Source organism: Notamacropus eugenii, chromosome 4 (genome assembly GCF_028372415.1).
Source record: "Notamacropus eugenii isolate mMacEug1 chromosome 4, mMacEug1.pri_v2, whole genome shotgun sequence".
NCBI lineage: Eukaryota > Metazoa > Chordata > Mammalia > Diprotodontia > Macropodidae > Notamacropus > Notamacropus eugenii.
In genome coordinates, this window is record NC_092875.1 from 149444950 (window position 1) to 149465355 (window position 20406).

General features: G+C 39.0%; 1 protein-coding gene across 9 annotated transcripts in view; it reads left to right on the forward strand.

The window, feature by feature from the left end:
* The window catches only part of NCALD (neurocalcin delta), a 579604-nt gene that overhangs the window by 524956 nt on the left and 34242 nt on the right, over positions 1-20406 (forward strand). Inside the window, exon 1 of one of the 9 annotated variants that reach the window (XM_072603375.1) lies at positions 39-290. The exons of the other annotated variants lie outside the window; for them this stretch is intronic. The gene's annotated coding sequence lies outside the window, so the exon portion shown is untranslated. Of the gene's footprint in view, positions 1-38; positions 291-20406 lie in introns of those variants that run through there. 9 annotated transcript variants of the gene reach the window in all.

The following is a 20406-nucleotide window of genomic DNA, read 5'->3' on the forward strand; positions in this document are numbered from 1 at the left end:
GGTAGAGGAGGGAAACAGGAAAGAGTAGCAGAGAATTGATTCTGAATGACCTTAATCCAACAACAAGGGAGTGAGTGGATCTTGTATCTCATTGTTTAACCTACAGAAAACCTGTGCCAGAAGGTTCCCCTGTACTCATTAATGGACTAAATGAGAGAGAAGGAGCTCCAGGGCATTTCTCATTAGTGACCCAGTTTTGGTAGACGAAAAGAGAACCAGAGAGAAATGGGATCAGAAAGGTCCTGTTTTACCCCCCAAAGACCAAGACTGAGCTGCAAGGATGAGTATCTGTATGTGACTAACTCTCAGAATCTGCCTTTATGTATTGTTCCTTAACTTGGTGTATTATGGAAGTCTAGATGTTGGTAATATCTACCTATACATGCAAAGTATCATTGACTAATATATTCTTCAGTCATGTAAACAACACATGAACGTATTGTTGGTATCCAACATTCAGGAGTTTATTTTAGGTGTCTTTTTTTTATAAAACAAAGATTCTTAACAGAATCTCTGCCCAGGAAGTTTTAGCTCTCTGATAGTGAGAGCTCATTATAAAGAGGTTCATGGATCCTAACCATTGCAAGATACATCTAGTGCCTTCTCTGGAAGGAGATGAGGGCAGGGACAAAGTGTTACCTAGATTCTATATCTCTCGAGCCAGTGCTCTGCATTCAGTGCTTAGGGTTTCCAGGGAGGTCTAGCATCTCTAGTTTGAGGACTTGCCAAGACCTTTTCAGGGCTGCTCATCCACCTTTGGTGTTTACTTGTCACCCAACTCTCACCATTGGCTCCAAAAAACTGTAGCATGCACAACAGCCACACCCCAGTAAAGCCATCTCAGCAGGTGGGCTAAACTAGGTTGAGGGCAGCCTGTAGCTTCAAACTCATCAGTGAGTTAGAATATTATCTACCCCAAGTAGGAGAAGATTTCCCCCAGAGGAATGGATGAGTAAGAACAATTTGTTCCAATAGCCATAAAAGCAACTGTGGCACACTAACAGCTGGGTCAGACACGGAAAACGTCAAGATCATCCACTGCATTTAGCAGAGAAGAAACCATAATGGTAGGGTTTCCAATGAATTATACTTAGTCATGAATGGCAGAGGAGGCCCTTGGGCAATGCAGGATTCCAGTGGCGCTTGGCTTGCATAGTTTTATACATAAAGTTGGGGCTGAGACTGTGTTGGTAGAAAGGGGAAGCTGGGATTCTGAATGATCACCCTACCAGTCTGGCACTGAACAGAGACTGAGAGCAAAAGTCAACAATTGACACCAGGACTAAGGTGGTAGGACTTGTTAGTAGTCACCATAACATATGCATCCATTGAGAGGCATCGTGGCCTAGCAGATAGGGCACCAGACTTAGAGTCAGAAGGAAGTCAAATCCCACTTTGGACACTTTCCATTTATGTGACCTTGGATATGTCACCTTATTTCTCTGTGCCTCAGTTTCTTCATCATGTAACATGCAACCTTGGATTCCATGGCCCTCTAAGATCTCTTCCAGGTACAAATTAATCAGCCTATGATTAATAAATTAAATAAGCATTGATTAAGTAGTGACTCTAAGCTAGAATCTGGGCTAGGTACTGGGGTAGGGTTAGGGACTAGACCTGTGTTTTCATTGATATAGGGAACTCCTAATGAGGTAGATCCCTCTATCAATGCAAATTGGCACCTAATCTGCAATTTAGAGTCCTGGAGAGTTGGCATATAGCACTGACACAGGCTTCAAGAAGTTTGAATTCTGCTAGAGGTGGAGTGGAGGGGGTGGAGAGGACAGACAAAATGTGTATTAAGAAATGAACACAAAATTCATATCAAGTGAATACTAACCACTGGGATGAGGTTGGAAGGTAATGTTTGAGCTGAACCTTAAGGGGAACCAGGGATTCCAAGAGTAAGAGGTAGAAGGGAATGTATTCCAAGAACACTGTGGGGTCAGCCTAGGCCCAGGGCAGGAGATGGATTTTCACCCACAGTGTCCTAACCAGGCCAGTTCTGTTGGAATAATACATGAGGGGAAGTCTGGAAGGAAAAAACAGATGATGGAAAGAAGCTGTGCTAATCAAGGGTTTATACGAAGACAATTGATTCCAGGCAGTCTCGAGACCTCCTCCTCACTTAGAAATATAAACTGAATGAGGAAACAGAGATATCAGATGTAGCATCTCCTAATCATATACACGTCGAATCTGTCCCCTTTTCCTTTGATAGGAGCGTAGTTCTGAAGACCATAGACTGGGCACAGAAGCACCCTTCCCCACCAAAACAGGCTATTCTAAATGGCCCCAATCAATGGGAAAGGGGGCTAGAAGGGAGAGCCTAGAGACTGGGGCTTGGACTCACTTACCTCCTTTGTAATGACTTAAAGGAAAAAGTAAACACTAACCAGATGAAAATAACAGATGGCCTGAGTTGGAGGGAAAGTACAAACAAAAATCCTTAGAGAGAAGCGGTCAGAGAATTGAGGGACCAATGGGTGGCCAATTGGAGGCAGCAAGTTTGGGTTCATGTCATTGGATCAAGGATTACCACTGTGGCTAGCTCAATGCTTCTAATATTCCTCCGTGCTCCCTCCTTCCTCTCATTTCCTTTCCCAAAGGAACTCAAGAATCTGCTTGTTGGTTGTCTAGTCTCTCCTCTCATCCCAGATTTCCCAACACTTACCTGATAGGGTAAGCAAACAGGATTAAGTGACTTGCCCAGTGTCACACAACTAGCAAGAATCTGAGGACATATTTGAACCTTTTTGCCTTGGTTTCCTCATGTACAAAATGAGCTATAGAAGGAAATATTAATCAATCAATAAACATGTTGAGCACCTAATGTGTTCTGGGCACAGTACAGAACTCTGGGGAATACAAAGAAAGACAAAAAACAGTCCTTACTCTCACAGAGCTCACAATTTAATGGGATAATTTAGAATAAGATATATCTATTCTATATTGTTTAATATATAATATCTCTTCATTTCATTATCTTTGAAATGTGACCCATTATCACTTTGAATCTTCTTTGGGGTTCCATAATATAGACTTATGATATCTAGAGTTTTACAGGTGTTATTCTGGGTTACATTCTTATAGGGACAAGTTACTAGTACACCTGAATAGGTGTCAATATAAGTACATATAAATTTACATCCTTTATCTTGGGGTAGGTGTCCAGTATAATCTATCTGCCAAATTTGAGCTGGTACTTTTCACCTTGCTATTTCTCTAGTTACTACCTGAGGAACAGTTCATTCCTTTTCCAATTGACATATATAACATCCCTCTGCCACTTGTTTTAATGACGAATGAGTGATACTAATACTTCAGTATTGTGCCTGCTGGTGTGTGACCTGGACCTCTAAGTGGCCAGTCGTTTGATGGACTCATTCTGCTAGTACTGGATCATTAGCTGGTGTCAGAGTAGGAACAATATGTTGAGTAGCAATCTTTGCTAGTCAATCAGCATGAGCATCTGCATGAAAAACTGACAAATTAGTAACCAAAGACATGTCCCATATATCTTCCCATAATTCTTTGCCCCTGATTTGTTTGCTATGAATTTCCCAATTTTGAATTTTCCACATGGGCATCCATGTAGCTAACCCATTAGCTACTGCCCATGAATCAGTGAATATATGACACTGTCCTCCTTGTTCTATATTGGTAGCTTGATATAATGCCATAAATTCTGCATATTGACTACTTCTACCTATCCCAGCACTTTCCAAAGTCCACCTAGTACGTGAGTTATAGACTATTGCTTTCCAATGTCTTTTGTGGCCCAAATATTTTGTTGTCCCATCACTAAACCATGCATGTCTCTTTTGTTCTTCATTTAATCCATCATATCCTTCATTCCATTTTACCAAGGACTGTACCAACTGTTGCTTTGGTTCAGGGGGTGTATCATTCATTTCCCTCAGCATCTATGTTTGCTATAGATTCATGTAAGGAAGAAACTCCACTTTTACCTGTTTTAGATATATTTTGAATATACCATTTCCATTCAATCATGCTAGCCTCTTGTACATATCCAATTCTGTGAGAAGCTGGAGTACTTGTTGCCCATGCCATGATTGAGATTCCAGGCCTTAATATTACCTCATGGCCCAAAGTCAGTTGTTCAGTCTCTACCAAAGCCCAATATGCAGCTAACAACTGCTTTTCAAATTGGGTATGTTGAACAGATGATGGGAATTTCCTAGACGAAAATCCTAAGGTACATTTTGGCTTTGTTGTTTTCTCCATCAATTCCAGTTTGCTTATTCATCCTGTACAGTCACTGGTAATTCCACTGGGCCACTTTGCATAAGCCATAAATCTAGGGCCAATTGTATAGTGGCCTTTGCTTCTTCAAAGCCTTACTCTGCTCAAGTCCCCAATCAGATTCATATTTTTCCTAGTAATTTTACATAAGGGTTTCAAAATTTGTCCTAGATGTGATATGTGATGTCACCAATATCTAGATAATCCTATAAACTCTTATTGGTGGGGATAGGAAAATCCTGAATCTTTTGTCAGGCTTGCAGGAGAATCTTTCACAGCTCCTTCATTCCATTGTACACCCCAAAATTTTACAGTTTGAGATGGCCCTTGAATCTTTGCAGGGTTAATTTCTCCCCCTTTGTTTTTCATATGCTCCATTAAAAGCACCATCCTCTTCTCCATTTCTTTTACATTTTTTTCCCTGTATCATAATATCATCTATGTAGTGGGTAAGCAGTATACCAGGTAGCTCTAATTCATCTAAATGTTCAGCAAAAATCCTGTGACGAATAGTGGGGCTATGTAGATATTCTTGTGGCAAGAGTGTAAAAGTATATTGTCAGCCATGCTAAATGAAAGCAAATTAGTCCCATTGTTTAGAATACATTGGAGGTAGTAAAGAAAGCATTGGCTAAATCATTAACTGTATACCATCATATTTTTGGATCCTTTCTATAAAGGTAATGATATCTTGAACAGCAGTATACAAGGGAGGAGTCACCTTATTCAGTTGTCTGTAATCCACTGTCATTATCAATGTCCCATCTGACTTTTGTACTGACCAGACAGGATTATTCCATTGAGTGGTTGTGGGGACTAACACTCTTGCCTCAACATATTGCTGTATAGTATTGGTAATTTCATCTCGCCTACCTGGCACATGATACTGCTTTAAAGTAATTACTTCAGAAGGTTCAGGTAAAGTGATTGGGTTCATTTTTATTTTACCCACTAAAACTGTATTAATTCCTATCTTCCTTACTGCAAGTTAGTATCTCCCTTCAATTTAAAGTCATACTTCTAACCATATCTATTCCAATGTTGTATTCAGAAATGAGTACAGTTACCATGATATATTCTTTCTTAGGTAATTGTCCAGTGTTCATTGTTAGTTTGACTTGTCTGGCTGATATTTCAACTCCTCCCAGTTCTGTGATGGTGATAGGAGTTCCACATTTAAACTCACTGGGGTTCCACATATAAGTGAAGCCTCTGCCCCAGTATCTAGTAATGCTGTAGTTACAGTATTTGATCCATTTTTCCAGTATATGGTCAAATTGATATAGGCTCTATAATCCTGTCTATTTCTTTAATCTGAGCTGAGGCTTGGCCAATTTCCAATTTGTCCTGAAGGTGTGACAGACTTATATACAAGGATTCAGGAGGATCTGTAGGGGAAGTTCTTACTTGTCTGTTTTGTCTAGTATCAAACCCCTTTTCTGGGTGCATTTTGTATAGTTCATTAGTTGGAATGCCATCCATGCTTCCAAAATCTACCCCTGCTCTCAATAGAGCAGTAAACAATTCTTTCCTTATCAATCTATTCTGACTTTGAATTCACTATTCACTATTCGCTATTTACTCTTCTTTCTCAAGGAAATTTATCTTTTCCTCAGTTCCCTAAGTCACCTCTAAAATCTTATCCAGCACTTCTGAAAGAAGTTGCCCATTTCCCCAAATAGCAGAGTGGCTTGCAAGCAGGAGGAGCCATCTTCACTATTATATTCCTATGAGAAACTGCTAAGGGAGTATCATGGTATGCACCTGTGTTTCTGATCATTGTGGCAGTCTTCATTACCTCCTCCTTTAACTTTCTTATACATTCCCTAAGTGAATACTAGGGTCTACCTCCAGAAGGCTACACAGAGTCAGTAGGATATTGTTTATTATATCCATCTGCTGCCAAAGCTAACAGATTAGCCATATTGTTACACCCTTGCACTTTGTAGTCTCTAAAAGCTTGCTGTACAAAAGGATTCTAATACCTATAAATTTCAAGCAATATATATCAAGTATAGATACTCATCTGACTCCTTCATCTCTGATTCTCACCATCCAAGCAAGATATTAACAATTCTCCCATCCTTTGGCTGAACTGACTCAAAATATCTGTGACCTCCAGCTGAGTAAAATCCTCAATTACTTCCCTAAACACTGTGTTGCCACCTTGGTCTCCTGTTTTCACCTTAGTTTTGGGTATACTTCTGCTTGAGAAGTCTCCCCCTGTAACACTGTTTCATTTTCCAACTCTGACTTTGTTACATTTTCCTCCCATGCAAGTCCTGGAAGTCATTGCTATGGCAGCTAGGCTGGATCTGTACAAAGGTTGTATTTGCACTTCTTTTGCTAGCCTTCAGCTTATTCTGAGCTCAATGAACAGCCTTTTCTTCCACCTAAGACCGCTCAGTTTGCTTCCCATGCAAACTATCTAACTCTTTTTTCATCTGAACTTTTTCCTTCAGCAGCTCATCTCTGCTTTTATATATAATAGGTAACCTGTTAATAAAATCCAGCCTCTCCTACACAATTCTGCCAATTCTTTTCCTAGTTTCATTGGTATTCCTTGCAAACATCTTTTTAAATCTCTCAGTTCTCCTCCTGTAACCTCAGTTCCCAGTTTTCACAGGATCCAGTACTTTTAGCCCATTCCCTTGCTAGGGAAGAGTAAGGTAAATCCTCCCATCCTGGGATACCTATTTCTTCCTCTAAAGCCTTTCTACCTCCAAAGAAAGATTTTATACCCTGTGATCCTATTCATATAACAGACTCTCCATATGGAAGGCAGAAGAAAAAACATTTATTCAGACTCCAGAAAGCCAAATCCAAACACCAGAAAGCCAAATCCGTCATAGTAACCAAGAAGTCAATATGCATTAGCACAGCAGAGGACAAAGCCATTCCCAAGCCTCTCCTCCTCTCTGCCCCCCCCAACCCCCAGTGAGGTCTTCCTACAAACAAACACTTACAAGACTAACTGTGCCTGTCTGTGTCCTCTCCTCTGCCCTAACCACTCTCACCAATTTCCTCTGAGTTCTGCTCTACCCTTCCTGTTTCACTTGCTCAGCAAGTTCCTCCCACCATATGTGACTTAGGCTTCCATATAATTTAAACAGATCACATTGGGCTATTAATGAATGGTAAAGATCTTCCAATTTAAATGATTATTACAACTACCCTTCTTCCTGTGGAAAATACTAGTCTTACAGAAACAAAATGATCAAAATAAAAGATTTAAATAATGTTTCTTATGCTTATTTTTTTTTCTTTTTTGAGTTGGAATCCCAGGCTAGAAGGGCAATGACTGTTCAGAGGTCCAATCCCACTGCTAACTGGCATGGAAGTTTTGACCCTCTTTGTTCCTAGCTTGGGCCCCTCTTTAGTTGATTCCCCACCCCCAACCCCATTCTCAGAGATTCACCATATTAGTTTAAAAGTCTATCCCTTGACTCACTTCTTAAAGAGTCCTATTCATAGTATGGGTGTTACCTCACTCTAAGTGAGTACCTGAAGAGACCTTAGTCTAAAAGGGCCATGATATCCCACTGCATCCTTGGCCATCTCCAGTCATCCTGATGAATATCTGGTAACTGGACCTAGATGACTCTGGAGGAGAAAATGGGGTTGGTGACCTTGCACAACCCTCCCTCACTCCAATCAAAGTCAACTGCAAGACATGTCATCATTTCCCTGATGTCATCATCCTATTTGAAAAAGAAAGACAAACACAACCTGATTGGTTTAGCCCACTGCAGCTCAGAACACCAGAGTTCAAGAAATTCACCTGCCTCAACTTTCTCAGTTGTCGGAATTTCAATGGGCATGGCCATGCCTGGCTTCTTATGAATTCATATTAAAGTTTTATGTCATAATTCATTTATAATGGGAATAATGAAGTCAATTGGCAGACTTATATTGTGTAATCATTTAAATATCTGATGAGTTGGTACGTGTGTGTCTGACAAGATAAGTAGATAAGTTATAATTAGATATCATAAATGTATATTTTCAATTGGGGGTGGAAGTGACAAGCAGTTATTAAGCTTCTACTACGTGTCAGCCACTATGCCAAGCTCTTTATAAATATTGTCTCATTTGATAATTTATCATATTCTCTAGGAATCACATTAGTCCCAATCCATTCCATAAAATCAAAATTTTACAGTATAACTGGATGCATATGAGTATACATATATGCATACATACATATGCATCGATATAGATATAGATAGATATGACATAATATGATATTATTTAGGTTAATTTATCCAAGCAGGATAGAGTAATGGAAGGAGTTTTGGCCTAAGCTGTCTGGAGACCTCAGCTCTCTTATGTGCTTTTCAATTGATTCATTATATGACCTTGGCTTAACCATGTTCCATTTCTAAGCCTCAGTTTTCTCAACTATTAAATGAGTATCCAATATTTCCAAACCATTCAACAGTAAGGGAAACTCTTCTCCCTATTTTCTAGTAGGCATGAAGCAACCCTTCCCTCTGGTTGGTTCTGTCTTTCTTCATGACTTATAAAATCTGTGTAACTATCACAGTAACTATGAAGGATTCCCATTATTATATGTGACACCTTGTTGTGCTTATCCTTTTCCTTTGGGACTACAAAGCTGGTGTGGCCTATGGGCCTTTTTTCAGGTCTCAGTGAGTCTAAGGGTCTCTGTGTTTGCCTGTGTATCTACTTCTTGGAGTGTAATTCTATGTCTCATTTCTTTGTCTTTTCTTCCATTGAGACCAAATTTCTTGTAAGGGACAAACCCCAACAGTCACCTCAAAATCATAACCTCAGTGACTAATATGGTACCAATTTGATGCTCATAGCTGCTGCTGTTGGCAAGAAAGCCATATCAATGTGGCAGTGAAAGTCCAGGTTGAGGATAATTTACACTCAGTCCAAGAAACTCATACCAGAGAATTCCCATCCTGTTCAGAAGGAGGGACAGAGGCTTACCTGGGCAAGCCTGCTAGATAGACAAGCAACAAAATTATGTTGGGATAATTTTTGAACAGTGCCCTACAAGCAAAAAAGAGGACTCTTGTCTACTTAAGTAAATGATTTTTAAAAATGCTTATTATTAGTCCTTGGTTCTGATTCTATCCATGACCTCCAGCAAAGGGCATCACAGGTAGATTCTGACATAAAAGGTGCTGGGTTCACTTGATCAATTTCTGGCCCAAGAGGATTAGTAGTCTCTTCCTCTAAGATAAATTGGAAAACTTGGCTAAGTAGGTCTTCCTGGGGTTGGTAGTGAAGAACCGAGGATATCTCTGGGCCAAACCAATCCATCACAGTGCAAAGCCTATAGCCTATTTCTTTTTAAAATGATGGTGGTCGTACTCTAATTTTAGAACACTGTAAAGACTTACAGTAATTTTTCTTCTTCCTAACTTAAGCTGGTACTCTTATATTTGAACCTCACATGTTGAAAGTATTCTACAAAAACTGGAAAAAATAGCATAATATGAAAAGTTTTCTTTCTTTTTTTTATAAGCATCTCAGCTTTGTTTTCTACCTTAATTCCAGTGTGTTGTTTATAGTTTAGATTATAAACTGAGGAGAGAAGGGAGTGGACCTCGTTTTATATTCATTATACTCTTTGACTAGCATGTTGCCCTGCATATGTAAAGAAGCTTTAATAACTGCTGGTACTGAGTGATGAATGAAACTAGTAGAGAAAATATGGGTATGATTGGGAAGGGTGAAACAGAGGGTGGGGTCGAGTGGAGGGACAGTGTGATTCAAGCACTGAATTCGGTCAGGATAGACTAAGTTGAATTCTATCTCTGACACTGACTAGCTGTGGAGATGGAAAAAGTATTATGAACTCAGAGTCAGGTTAGAATTAATTTGAATTTTTCCTCTGATCCTTGGTAGCTCTGTGATTGTGGGCAAGTCATTTAATTTCTCTGAGTCTCAAGTTTTCTTGTCTGCAAAAGAAGGCACAGACTTGTGAGGATGAAATAAAATAGTGAATGTCAAATGCTTTATAAACTGAAATGTGCTATTAAATAATAATAGCTAGCATTTATATAGTGCATTAAAGTTTGCAAAATGTGAAATATCATGCTTTTCCTTACAAAAACCCTGGGAGGTAGTTATTATTATTATTATCCCCATTTTATAGATGAAGAGACAGAGGCAGACAGAGCTTAAGTGGCTTGGCTACATTCACACAAATTTGTAAGTGTCTGAGTATAGATTTGATCTTCCTGAGTTCCAAATTTAGTGTGTTAGCCCACTGTCCAACCTAGTTTCCTCAATTCATTATCAGTTAGTTGTCAGTCGTTACTCTTAGTGAAGGGGAACAAAATAGCAGATTAAAATGTTGGTGTTCAAGTATAAATTCCTCTCCAGGTTTTGCTCATTTCATTCTTCATCAGTTTACTCAAGTCTTCAAAATTGTTCATTTTTAAAATATTGATATCATAGTGCAAATTGTTCTGCTTCTGCTTTCTTCACTCTATGTCCGTTCATACAAGTCTTTCCGTGTCTCCTTGAAGTCGTCAGTTTCCTCATTCCTTACAGCACGCTGGTATTACATCACATTTGTCTACCACAATTTGTTCAGTCATTCTTCAATGGATGAGCATCCCTTTATTTTTCAGGGTTTCTCTTTGCCACCAAAGATAGAGCTGTTATAAATATAACAACATTGCAAAGACAAACAACTTTGAAAGACTTAAGATCTTTGATCAATGCAATTATCATCCATGATTCCAGTAGATTGATGACAACGCATCCTATTACTTACCTCCTGACAAATTAGTAATGAACTTGGTGCAGAATGAGGCCTGTATTTTTGACATTAAGACCAATGAAGGAATTTTATTTTGCTTAATTATGCATATTTTTTAAAAATATGTGTGTATTTATATGTATATATATACATAACATATTTTTCATTTTTCTTTCTAATAAGGAGGAATAGAAAATATTTTTGTTCATTAAAAAATTAAATTTAACTTAAGAAAGAATCTAGATCAAGCTAGGTTGAAATACCAGGTGTCTCAAAAGATGTTCATGTTTCATATGGGGAACTGTTTTTTTCAGTCAATTAGATGTTTGTGGTACAATTGTGAATGCTTTTAAAGACTAAATTTGCAAAGAGTTAGAGTTTAGACTTGATATTAAGAGGTAGAGTTAGGCTTTCTAACAATCAGAAACAGTCTACAAGCATTTATTAAAACCTAGATATCCAAAAATGGAATGAATGGGCTTGCTGGGGAGTCAGGGCAAGGAGGAGAGGGGAAAATGACTTCCCACATGTTAAAGGTCTTCAGACAAAGACTAGTTGAGCATTGATTGTGGGTATCTTGTAAGAAAGGATCCATTTGGAGCTAGATAACCTTTGAGGTCCCTTCTATCTCTGACCTTCTATGATTCTTCTTCATTTCCCTGGGAGTACAAGTATACAGAGAAAATAAAAACACAACTCTAAACCCATTACTAATACTAGAATACTGACTTCTGAAAAAAGATTGGCCCCAGACAGAGGCTTCCTTTATCCCAGTTATTTTGTCTAAAGGCAGCCAGGTAGCTTAGTAGATAGAGCACTGGACCTAGAATCAGGAAAATCTGAGATCAAATCTGGCCTCAAACACTTACTAACTGTGTGACCTTGGGCAAATCACGTAACCTCTGCCTTAATCTACTGGAAAAATCTACTCCAGTATCTTTGCCAAGGAAACTCCATGGACAAAATTGGCATACTATGGTCCATTGGTCACAAAGAGTCAGACAGAGCTGAATGACTGACAATAATACTTATCTGTGAAAGATACTAATGGCTGAACAAATTGCATATGAATATGATGTAATACTATTGTGCTGTAAGAAATGAGATAATTGATGACTTCATAGAAACATGGAAAGACTTGTATGAACTGATACAGAATGAAGAAAGCAAAGTCAGAACAATCTATGCTACCACAAAATATTGTTGGGGCATCTAGATGATACAATGGATAAAGCACTGGACTAGAATCTGGAAGACCTGAGTTCAAATCTGGTCTCAGTCACTATCTAATTGTGTTACCCTGAGCCAATCATTTAACCCTATTTACCTCCATTTCTTCATCTGTAAAACAAGCAGGGGAAGAAAATGACACACCACTCCATTATCTTTGCCAAGAAAACCGTGTATGGGGTCACGAAGAGTCAGACACAACTGAAACAACTGAACGACAATCAATATTATCATGCTCCTTGTAGACAACTGCCTTCTGAAGTAGTGAATGCCACAGAGTTATTCCTGAATAAGAAGTGGTAGTGAGAATGTGCCAGCTAGCCACTATTCCCTTAGAACTAGTGTTTATAAATACTGTCAATGTCCTCCCCTTAACAGATCTCTTGTAAGCAACATAAACAGAGAAAGCACCCTGGGAGGACACGATGTTCTTTGGAGCAAGGCCCCGGTCCATTCTATCAGTTTATCTTTGTCATCCACCCACAAAAGGGGATTTACAGTAACAACTCTCTTTATCCACAGTCCCTTTTCCTCACCTGCTTGACCATTAGATCTCAGGAGAGTCATTTCTTCTCAGGGCAGAGGGAATTTAGAACTTCCCATCAAACCACTTAGCCAGGATTTGTTTTTAATAAACTTAAGCTTATGATTCTATATGACAATCTCTGTAGGACCCACGGCCTTTCACATTTGGAGCAAGGCCCTGTGAATGATATTATCACTCACCGCAAAGACAGATGACCATTCAACTGACCGCACTTCCAGGGCTACTCTGGTCCCATCCAAAACTCATTTAGTTTGGATCAGCTTGGCCTGAGGGCCTGCTGGGGACAGCTCTTCCCTCTGAATTTGGTCCAAAATGATGGACAAGTTTCAAAAGTCTTTAGGCTTGAACATGACCGAAAAACAAGACTACTTAGGATATCCTTGATAGAAATCATTTTTGGCCCCCTTTCCAACCCCCATCTCCATTCTTTCCAGGTTACTATTTAACTAGGTTAGAATACAGATCTAGTTTGCTTTTTGATAGGCTTAAGTCATTCCAGCCAAGTGGTATGATGGACAGAGGACTAGAGTTGGAATCAAAAAGACTTGGGTCTGAGTCCTACTGATTCAGTCACTGTATCAGCTGTGTGACTTTGGGATAGTCACATATTTTCTCTCAGCCAGCCTCAGTTTCCTCATCTATAAAATGGGAGTACTAGCTATAACTCTTATCTCACAGTTGTTATCAGATGAGATATGATAATCTAAAGATAGCATTTTGAAATGTTATAGTGCTGTATAGATGTAATTTCATTTATATGATATTCCATAATAATAATGCGAATAATTAATTTAAAATAATAATCAATTAAAATATTAATAACAATAATAACTCACATTTGTATAGTGCTTTAAGATTTATGAAGCATCTTACCTCCACTCACTTTGTGAGATAGGTAGCATAAGTACTATTATACTCATTTGCAGATGAGCAGCCTGGGATTCAGAGACCTTAGATGACTTTATTACTGTTGAACCTGACCTAGAACCTGGTGATGACATTTCTAGTGAAACATAAGCACTAGCTGAGTAAAGCTGAGCGTCATCTAAAAAACAGTCTGCCATCAAGTGATCAAAGACAGGAAAGAAGGAAGAGAGGGAGGGAGGAAGAAGGGAAGGGAGAGAGGGAGGGAAGAAAGAAGGAAGAAAGAAAGGAAGGGAGGGAGGGAAGGAGGAAGAAAGGAAGGAAGAAAGGAAGGAAGAAAGGAAGGAAGGAAGGAAGGAAGGAAGGAAGGAAGGAAGGAAGGAAGGAAGGAAGGAAGGAAGGAAGGAAGGAAGGAAACAAACTATGGCTGTGTTCCAGGAGGCCTTGGATAGAAACTTGGAACCAGGAAATCCATAGTTATTCATGGTCCTGATCCTAGAACCCTCCATTTTGTAGCTGAAAATAGCCTTTGAATGAAGGTTCTTGCTTTAACAATTAGATCACGTGATGAAAGTGATATTCTAGTGTACTCAACCTTTCTTTCCTCCCCTCCCACCCAGTGCCATGATTCAGTGGAAGGGAGATTTGCTCTTGGACATGGATTTGAGCCTAGTCTCTAAAGACTCACAATAGGACTTTGAACAGGCCACTTCATCTCTACAGGACTCAGTCTCTTCATCTATCAAATGAGGGGGTTGAATTAGGTGTTCTCTGAGGCCCCTTCCAACCTTAACATGGCATATATGATTCCATGTTTTTAAACTCACATGCATTTGGTCTCATGAAGGGGCCATTAACACAAGAGCCTCCTACTCTTCAAGAGAAAGAGATTAGGGAGATAAATGAAATCCCCCTGTTTTCTGTTAGCTATTTTCCATTCTCTGCAGCAAAATCATACTGGTCAAATGATGCTGTGCTAGAGGAATGATTGACAACTCAGGGACATTTAACACATGGGAGTGCTAGTTGGGAATGCTCTTTTGTCTACAAATGCACAAACATCTTGTGGTATCTGATGAACGATTCAGAAGCTTCAGGCAAAGGTCACTTGCAGCTCTCATTGCCCCCTCCTTTTCATACTTTTGTCTCATTCTTTCCCTTACTCCATACTCTCACTTAAATGATTTAGTCTAATTAATAATTTTTAAGCATATGCTTTGTACAGAGCTACATGATTGGTAATGGTAGACCTGTATCACTTAATAGAGAGTCAGTGTGGTTTAGAGGCTGCTAGAGGTTGCTGGGATAGTGCTGGACTTGTAATCAGGAAGACTTGAGGTCAAAGGTAGCCTCAGTCACTAGTTGCGTGACTTGGGCAAGTCACTTAACTGATGTCTGCCTCTGTTTCCCTGTCTGTAAAAATGAGGTAGCACCTGTCTCCTGGGTTGTTGTAAGGATAACATAAGATGTTTATAGAATGCTTTGCAAAACCATAAAGTGCTATATAAATGATAGCTTTGGTTTTGAATTCAGATCTTATCTCTGGTCCTTAGCCACACTTTGAGCAAGTCATTTAGATTTCCTCATCTTCCCTCCAAATAGAAGTAGATGTGGGGTGGGGGGAAACATATTGACTTCAAGAACTGGAGATTAATATTATCTTTATTTTATTGGGGTATCAAGGGGACACAGTAGATAAGAGTACTGGGTCTGAAATCAGGAAGACTCATCTTCCCGAATTCAAATCCAGCCTCACTAGTTGTGTGACCCTGAGCAAGTCACTTAACCCTGTTTATTTCAGTTTCCTCATCTGTCAAATAAATTGGAGAAGGAAATAACAAACCACTCAAGTATCTTTGCCAAGAAAACCCCAAATGGGGTCTTGAAGAGTCAGACACAACTGAACAACAACATGTTTTATTATGTTTTTATTTAGTTAAATATTTCCCAATTACATTTTAGATGGGTTCATACAGCACTAGGGAGTGTTGTTATGGCATGTGCCCAGTGTATTTGACACCACTGCTCTGAATTACCTCATGGCTTCTCAGGCTACCCTCCTTTGGGGGGCAGGTAAGCACCCCACCCCTGCCCCCTTATTTTGAATGGGATGGAGTGGGTCTGACAGGAGGAGCAGGCTTGTATGGGTTGCAGTGTAACACAGATCTCCTTACCTTATATTTCTCCTCTTCCAAAGTTTCCTATTCCTGTTGAGGGCATCACTCACCTGAGTCACAACCTTGGTGTTACCATCATCTCCTCCCTTTCTTCCCTTTCATATTTTTGTGACAGATGTTGTCATTCTTATCTCAACAAAATCTCTCACATCTGTGCCCTGATCTCCATGTATAGTCACCACCCTAATTCAGACCTTCATCACCTCTTGCCAGGGCTATTGCCCTCCAATCCTACTTCAGCTCTCTCTCTGCTCCACATACACATACCATACAGCTGCTAAAGTGATTTTCCTAAATTACATGTCTGACCATGTCACCCACTCACCCCCATCCCATACTCAATAAACTTCAGTAACTTTCTATTAATTCTAGGATCAAATATATTTCATCTTTTTCTCATCCTTTTTAATGTCTGTTTTTATGTTCTATAATGTATGTAATTATTAGGAATGTAATATATGCATTTAACAACCAACAAGCATTTATTAAGTACCACTATATACCAGACATTGTACTAGGCAACATTGTACTGGGCAACAAACACAAAGAATAAACCAATCTCTGCATTATATTATAATTTATATATATATAATATATTATTTATTAAGTATATATTATTAAATATATGTAATATATTTATATAATAAAATTATACTTTATCCTAACTTTTATACTTTATAAACATTCTAACTTTTATACTTTATAATCATTCTACCCTTTATACTTTATAAATAAACAAACAAGAGACAGCATGGTATAATGGTTAGAGACCAAGTCTTACTTAGAGCCAAGAGACAAAGCTTTACTTCTGACACATGATGTGATTTTGAGCAAGTGATTTAACTTATTGGTAACTCTAAGAAATGGTCTAAAATTCTAAGTTATAGAGAAGTTGCAAACCTGCACTGGTAGAGGGAGTTTCCTTCCCTGGGAATACCATATACTAATCAAATTACATGTCTAGTATTGGCCAGCCCCAAAACAAGTAAATATGTATATGTGGGAGGGGGAGCAAGAAATTTTTTTTCTTGTAGGCTGCACCATCAAAACACTTTGGAGACTATTGCTCTAGAAGGAGTCTTGGAGAATGGAAACAGAATGGAACTCGACTGGGCCATTGCATTGAGCTTGGATTCATTCCTTTCCATGGTTTATACTACTATGTTCCATGCTCTGGTTGTTGTTGGTGATGGTGGTAGTGGTGATGGTGGTCCTTCATTCTCAAAGAGGACCAATGACATCACTAGGATTATGTCTTTTACTGGAGGATCTCATGATGAGCACAAGGATATGATGTTAGACATGTAGTAACTACCCAATAAGTCTGCCTTAGAGAATGGATTGATGGATCAATGGATGGATCAATGGATTGACGGATTATTGTCCCCTGGGATGACATGTTCAAACTGGATTTTCCCAGCAATTTTACCTTCTGTCCCTTTTCCCTCATTCTCACCAAGGAGTTCATATAATACGTATATTAGCTCAGTGTTTGGGAAGCTCTGAAGGAAAGTGTGGGAGAGAAGAAGTATCAGACTGACTACCAAACTGAAGGTCTACAGAGCAGTTGTGCTGACCTCATTGTTGCATGCCTGCGAAACCTGGACGGTATACCAGTGCCATGCCAAGAAACTGAATCTCTTCTATTTGAATTGTCTTAGGAAGGAAAATGCTGAAGATCACCTAGCAAGATAAGGTACCAGATACTGAGGTTTTTTCTTGAACTAAACTGCCAAGCATTCACATTCTTCTGCAGAGAGCACAAATCCAATGGGTTCACCACATTATCCAAATACCAAACATGTGATTGCATAAATGACTTTATGGAGAACTCACACAGAGCAAGCATTCATATGAGTGTCAGAAAAAGTGATACAAGTACACTCTCAAGGTCTCTGTTGAGAACTTTGGAATTGGTTGTGTGACATGGGAGACACTGGCACAGGACCACCCAGCATGGTGTGCCCACATCAGAGAAGGTACTGTGCTCTATGAGCAAAGCAGAATTAAAGCAGTTCAAAAGAAACACAAGATGGGCAAATTTAGAGAATCCTCCCCAAATGTTCACATGGACTAGTTCTACCCTACCTGTGGTAGAGCATTCTGAGCTCACACTGGTCTGATCAGTCACCGTCAGACACATTGTAACTTGACTCTAACGTAGTGATATCATTTTGGTCCTCTGAGAATGAAGGACAACAACAGACCAACCAACTAGTTATATTATGCTATATTATATATTGTTATTTTATTTCATGTAATATTATATTATATATTACGTTATATCACACTTTGTAATGTAGTGTGATATAGTATTTACTATATTTGTCCATAGGCTTTTTCTGGGATTAACTGTTGGAAACTCTTGCCATGTCCAAAACAGGCATCTGTATGGCTGCAACATTTTGTTCATCTTCATCTGAGGATCATGCTCCTATAGCGTACTCTAAATGGTGTAATTGTTTTGGAGCATTTGACGAGGCAGACAGCAGGATGTGCCATGAATTCTAAAGAGCTTTGAATATGTACTTGGTGCTATTTCTATACTACGTTGTTTTTCTGAGTGTGTGTATGGTTTTTTTGGTATTGTGGGTTTTTAAAAAAATCATCGCTAACATTCTACTTTGATTCGCTTCAGAAATATAGTGTTAAGCTTTGCATGTGCAAATTTAAAAAGTTATACCTCTTTTTTTTTTTAAACATTAAATCTTATTTGAGGGCCTGAAGTCAGGCCATCTCCAGCCTGGAGCACTTGCTGGCTGGACTGATCATGACAACATTCCAAAGTCCCTGTAGACCCTACCATTCTATTAATCCTGAGCAGATCCAATGGATTTCCATAGACTCCATCTGAAAGGCAGAAAAATATGTCCTTCCAGTTGAGTAATGTTTTCATGCTAAAATGCCCCCTTTTTCCATTCACCACCCCTATTTCAGCAGCAGAAGCACAAGTTCACCTAGCTATATCAGAATTCACCATTAGAAACTTGACCTCATAAAAAAGAGAAGCTATTTTAATTAATTCATATTGAAAACCTAAGGTGAGCAGGCAACAAACATTATGAACTGAAATAAAGATACAGCTTTAAAAAACTTGACTGCACATACAATCAAATAACCACATCCATGGCTTAAAAGGTCATCTCTGTGTAACCAAAACCACTCTGTGCCTTAGAGAAGATCCAGAGAAGTAATATTAATTATGCTAAATTACCCCACTTTGAAATGTCTCTCTGGCCAAATGGGAATATTTTTCTAGCCAAAGTACTTAATCACAGCCCTTATGTTTGCCTTTTCTTTTCTAATTTGTATTCTAACTTTTCTCTTTATGCATAACTAGAGTATGTTTTATTTTATACCTCGTATTCTATAAATAAATATGTGTCTTTATAATATACAGGGTGTCCCAAATGTCTTAGTGCAAGTTGAAGTCTTAACAGCTGAAAACAGCACAAAGACACTTGGGACATTCTGTAAAATGTAGACAGATACTTATGTACTTGGTAATAATGGACTCTGCCTGCTGTTCAAGGACAGCCTAATTAGCCAGTTTTGTAAAAGTTGACAGTCTCTAGTTGGTTGACCAATAGATAATGAGATTTTTTGGCAATGACAACATATTTATATCAATGTTGATATTAATAAACAGGTTACCATAGCCAAAAATGAGAGGAAGCTAGTGGCACAGTGGATAGAACCCTGAGCCTGCACTTAGGAAGTCCTGAATTCAAAGCCAGCCTGAGATACTTACTAACTTTATGACCCCGATCAAGCTACTTGACCTGTGTTTGTCTCAGGTTCCTCAACTATGTTGTTGTTTAGTTGTTTCAGTCATGTCTGACTTTTACTGATCCCATTTGGAGTTTTCTTGGCAAAGATAGAAGAGTCGTTTGCCATTTCCTTCTCCAGTTCATTTTACTGATGAGTAACTAGGTTAAAATAGATGTTAAGTGACTTGCCCAGGGTCACACAGCTAGTAAGTGTCTGAGCCTAGGTTTGAACTCAGATATTCCTGACTCCAACATCCATGCACCACTTAGCTACCTATTTATCTCTAGATCTATCTATACATCCAACCATCTCTCTATCATCTATTTCTCTATCTACATAAATCATAGAATTATAGAATTTGAGAGTCAGTAATTATGCAGTCCAATCTATCACCATAAAGAAATCCTTACAGACATACCTGATAAGTGGTCATTGCTCCTTGTTTGGAGACCTCCATAGAGCATGAATAGCCAGTCCATTGCTTGAGCCAAGCCAGTCCATTTCTGGATAGTTCTAATTATGAGGAAGTTTGCCCCAAAATGAAGCCTAATTTTGACTCTCTGCAGCATCCATTTAATGCTTCTGGGTCTGCCCTTCTGTTTGTGCCAAACAGAACAAGTGGAATCCCTCTTTCACACGAGGGCCCTTCACATACTTGACCACAGGTGTCATGTCCTCTCCGAGTCTTTTTATCTCCAAATTTAACATCTCTAGTTACTTCTACTGATCTTCATGTGACAGGGACATAAAGCTCTTCACCACAGCTATTGCCTTCCTCAGGACAGTTTCCAGCTGATTAACCTCCC